A 5,523-nucleotide genomic window follows, 5' to 3' on the forward strand; every position below is an offset into this window, starting at 1 on the left:
GCCATACAGCGGTGGTACAGCAACTGTGGCGACGGGACGTGACCGAGACGTTCCCTTTCAGTCAGTCACGTTCTACGCTACATCAGCAGTGACTGACGAATTGGAATCCCTATGAAAACGCCACTATTGCTAACCCCCTCCAGTGCCCTGCGAAAGCCGGCAAGTCCCCCCATGCCAGTTGGGGCGGAAGATAGGACAGGGCTTAGGCAGAGGTATCTGCCACTGCTGTTCCATACCAGGTCCCCCACCCTCTTGACCGAAGCCAGTGCAGTGAGGAGCACTGTCTTTAGCGACAGAAACTTAAGCTCTACTGACTGCAGGTCTTCGAAGGGCTCCTCCTTCAAGGCCGTCAGGACTGAGGGGAGATCCCAAGAGGGTACCAGGTGGGGGCGCCGAGGATTCAGCCTCCTTGCGCCCCTAAGGAACCTGATGACCAGGTTGTGCTTCCCCACGGACTTGCCGTTCACTGCATCGTGATGTGCGGCAATAGCGGCAACATACACTTTGAGGGTGGAGGGAGACAGCCTTCGCTCCAACCCTTCTTGCCAAGGAAAGGAGAGCTCGACCACCTTCGGGCATCTATGGGGGTCTTTCTGCCGGGAAGAACACCAATCGACGAACAGGTTCCACTTCAGCGCGTAAGCGTGTCTTGTAGAGGGTGCTCTAGCTGAAGTGATGGTGTTTACTACCGCTGGAGTTAGACCATCTAGAACCTCCGTGTCCCGTCCAGAGACCACATGTGGAGATTCCACAGGTCTGGACGCGGGTGCCAGAGAGTGCCCGCTCTCTGAGAAAGGAGATCCTTCCTCAGAGGAATACGCCAAGGAGGGGCTGTCGCGAAGAGCATCAGTTCTGGGAACCAAGTCCGATTGGGCAAGTATGGCGCTACTAAGAGAACTTGCTCCTCGTCCTCCCTGACCTTGCACAGTGTCTGTGCAAGAAGGCTCACTGGGGGAAACACATACTTGCGTAGGCCCTGAGGCTAGCTGTGTGCCAGCACATCCGTGCAGAGGGTCCCCTCGGACAGTGAGTAGAACAGCTGGCAGTGGGACGTGTCTGGAGAGGCAAACAGGTCTACCTGAGCATCCCCAAAGCGTCTCCAAATCAGCTGGACTGTCTCGGGGTGGAGTCGCCATTCTCCCGGAAGGGCGGGCTGACGTGAGAGCTCGTCGGCTGCACGATTGAGCTCGCCAGGGATGTGAACGGCGCGAAGCGACCTCAGATGCTTCTGACTCCAGAGGAGGAGATGGCGGGCGAGTTGCGACATTCCCGGAAAGGCGGGCCGACGTCAGAGCTCGTCGGCTGCTAGATTGAGCTTGCCTGGGATGTGAACGCCGCAAAGCAACCTCAGATTCTTCTGACTCCAAAGGAGGAGATGGCGGGCGAGTTATGACATGCGACGGTAGCGTAGACCGCCTTGGTGGTTGATGTACGCAACGGTCGCAGTATTGTCCGTCTGGACCAGTACATGCTTGTCGTGTAGCAGTGATTTGAAGCGGCGCAGAGCAAGCCATACTGCTAGCAACTCGAGGCAGTTGATATGCCACTGCAGTCGAGGCCCTGTCCAGGCGCCCGATGCTGCATGCCTGTTGCACATGGCCCTCCAGCCTATGGCAGAGGCATCTGTTGAGACAACAACATGCCTGGACACTTGCACTAGGAAAGCTCCTGCCCGAAGAAAGGCAAGGTCCGACCATGGGCTGAAAGTTTGGCGGCAGGACGGGGTGACTGAAACCTGGTGAGTGCCGCGTTGCCATGCCCATCTCGGGACTCGGTCGTGAAGCCAGCACTGAAGCGGTCTCATATGAAGCAATCCGAGTGGCATGAATGCGGTAGCAGATGCCATATGCCCCAGGAGCCTCTGAAACCATTTCAGTGGGACTGCTCTCCTGCGCTGAAATGACTCCAGGCAGTTCAGCATCGATTGGGCACGCTCTACTGAGAGGCGTGCTGTTAGATTGACCGAATCCAACTCCATACCGAGAAAAGAGATCCTCTGCATGGGGGAGAGTTTGTTCTTTTCCCAGTTGACCCGAAGCCCCAACTGGCTGAGGTGGCTGAGTAGCACATCCATGTGTTCACACAACTGCGCTCAAGACTGGGCCAGTATGAGCCAGTCGTTGAGGTAGTTGAGAATGCGAATGCCTCTTTCCCTTAACGGAATGAGGGCTACCTCCACGACTTTGGTGAAGATGCGAGGTGACAGGGACAGCCCGAAGGGGAGGATCTTGTACTGATATGCTCGCTCCTCTAACGCGAAGTGGAGAAACGGCCTGTGTCGAGGGAGGATCGAGACATGAAAGTACGCATCCTTCAGGTTGATCGCTGCGAACCAATCATGTGGACAAATGCATTGAAAAATGCGTTTCTGCGTCAACATCCTGAATGGGAGCCTGTGTAGGGCTTGGTTCAGAACGCGCAGGTCCAGGATTGGCTGTAACCCACCGCCTTTCTTGGGTACAATGAAGTAAGGGCTGTAAAACCCCGTCTTCATATCGGCTGCACCTCTGGGAAGAATGGAACCGGAGGTGGACACCGAGGATCGGCGTGCGGCAGCCCCAGGAACCAATCATCCAGCCTCTCGGCGGCCCGGGAAAGCATAGCAGTCAGCTCTGGATCTGACACGGGCAACGCCACCTTCCCTGACGGAGGCAACGCAGCCGAGTCTTCATCTCCAGAGCCTAGCTCGTCCCCCGATGCAGCTCTCTGGCAAGATCCCAATTCGTCAGTCACTGCTGACGTAACGTCGAATGTGACTGACTGATAGGGAACTTATATCTATTAAAAAAATACAGGAAGCAAATGACATTTGTTTCTATTAATGGTTGTTGCGGATGGAACACAATAACATACTCTATGTTTACTGCGATAGGCTACGTATTTAGCAATGGTGCAACACAATTACTGAATCTACAGCATGAAAAAGAGTTGTGGTGGCTAAAAACACAACATGTAGTTAAATATATTTTAAAATTACTAACTATTACTAACTATAAAATTACTAATGAAATATGTTGCATTTATTGCTATTTAACTCTTAAACAGGCAATATAGCTATAATAAAGTCAAGGCCAATTATTGATTTGCATTTATGTCACCTCTAAAAAGTATGTAAACACACCAAAGCAAGAATTGTTATATTTATATATTTACTACCTATAATTGAAATCATATAATTTGGCAATTGGCAATTGTTGGAGTTCCTTTCTTTTATTTTTTCTTTTATTTTTTAAATGTATTAAAATGTATTAAATATACAAAAAGAATCATTAATGGAACCATTAAGGAATCTTAATTGTTAGGGAACAAGAAATTTAATTGTTAAATTCTTTACAATTCCAATCCACATAATGATAATAGCAAAAAAGACAATATACTTTAGTTCTCAGTAGCCAATGATTTATTATTTTAATCAATTTCTGTTCAAAAGTTTGAGGTTGGTAGGTTTTTTATTTATTTATTTTTTTTTAATGTTTTTGTTTTTATAAAGTCTTTTATTCTCACCAAGTATTTATTTGATAAAACAAACAAACAAACAAATAGTAATATTGTGAAATATTATTTTGATTTAAAATATCTGTTTTCTATTTTAATATATTTTTTATGTAATTTATTCCTGTGATGGCAAAGCTACATTTTCAGCAGCCATTACTCCTGTCTTCAGTGTCACATGATCCTTCAAAAGTAATTTTAATGATTTGGTGCTCAAGAAACATTTCTTCCTATTATAAATATTGAAACAGTTGTGCTGCTTAATATTTTTTTGTGGAAACTGTGATACATTTATTTTTTTAGAATTCTTTAATGAGTAGAAAATTCCAAAGAACAGCATTTTTTTTTCTTTTTTCTGTTCTTTCGATCAATTTAATATATCCTTGTTGAATAAAACTATTTAAAATTTACAAAGTTTAATATACAAAATGTACAAATTTACAAAAATGATTCCAAATCATGAAACAAAAGTATTTCTTTCATACATACTCATAAAGAGCAATTCAAGGCCAGATACTGATTTTACGTGTGTCCTTTGAGGCCAATAAGACTCTGTTTCACTTTTTACTCATGTCAGGCATTCCCTCCTGATGATTTTAACACATAAGCACAAGTTTAAAACCGACCGTAGATACGTACATCTTTTGGATACTTTTACCGAGAAAAGAAAAAAAAGCAGGTTCCTGATTAGCACTTTTCTCACGACATGGGTCTCAGGATTTTAGCATGTATGTGGCCAGAATCAAAACTGGGGGAAGAACGGTCCAACCGACCAACCAATCACCTTCTTGTTGGGAAATAAGTAAGCCACAGGTCTTTAAAAAATCTTGAGTAACACTCACCAGGGGAGATGGGTGTGAGTGTTTGCAAAAGGAAGCTTTTTCATTACAGGCTCTTGGCCTCAAGGTGTGAAATATTAACACCCTCTAAAGTGGATGTTGTCAGTAGTTAGAATATAGATTTACTGCACACTTGCGTAGACCCAGGGCTCATTAGTTCTAGTTTACTCAGCATTTACAAAGTTGGGTGACAGCTTTTATGCTTTTTCCTGGTCACACAAGAGGAGCATAATAGCCTTTGACCAGTAAAATTACATACACATTTCAACCGCTTACCATTTTAAAATGAATTTACAAGGCAGGACATGGTTACTTCTTAGCATGCTGCCTAAGATCACAGCTGACAGGCAAGAACGGCACAGTCCTTGATGAGCGGAAGGGCCTGCAGTTTGCGGTCAGGGTGTGTCCACCTTAGGCCTGTGCCTCACCCTACCATACATTCTGATGGAGCCCCAGGAGGTGGGCTCTCCTGACAGGCAGCCCATGACAGATCTGTTATTGTCATGCAGACTTGCCACAGGTTGAGCTGGTGGGAGGTCTTTATACTCTGCATTAAGCAACAACACTTGGCCTATGCAGATCCAACAGCTTATTTTGTAATATTTGGTTGTCTTCTGCTTCCTCACAGCTGACGTCCTGTATGGGGTAACATAACGAACATACATTGTGGTTAAAGGCTAATGTATGGATGGGTAAAATGTGCTGACAATGAAACAGACCGTCTCAGTTAAACACGTAACCCTTGTTCCCTGATGGAGGGAACGGAGACGTTATGTCGTGACGACATAGGGGGTTCACTTGGGAGCCCCAATCCTCTCTGGCTTTGGACAGGTGACGAGGATGATTCCTCCAAGTGGCGGTGTTTTACAGGCACAGGTGCACCGCAACGGCTCTCTCCACCTGGGGAATGTCAACGTACCCCCTCGCTGCCCCGCCGTCGAGGGTAGTGAGGATGGAGGAGGCAGACGAGCGGCTTCTGGACAAAAAAGGGGCCATCCATGACTTCGTCAGCTCCTCATGCAACTCCGGGAAAAAAGGCACCGGTGCAGGACGTGGTTCTGAGTCGTGCCCCGCTCCGAGAAACCAATCATCCAGCCGCGAGGGCTCGGGACTGGGTGGTGTGTTCACCTCCAGCCCGATGCTCACGGCTGCCCGGGCAAGCATGGCTGTCAGCTCCGGGTCCGATTCGGCG

The sequence above is a fragment of the Sinocyclocheilus anshuiensis genome, unplaced genomic scaffold (assembly GCF_001515605.1).
Source record: "Sinocyclocheilus anshuiensis isolate Anshui unplaced genomic scaffold, SAMN03320099.WGS_v1.1 scaffold2111, whole genome shotgun sequence".
NCBI classification, from domain to species: domain Eukaryota; kingdom Metazoa; phylum Chordata; class Actinopteri; order Cypriniformes; family Cyprinidae; genus Sinocyclocheilus; species Sinocyclocheilus anshuiensis.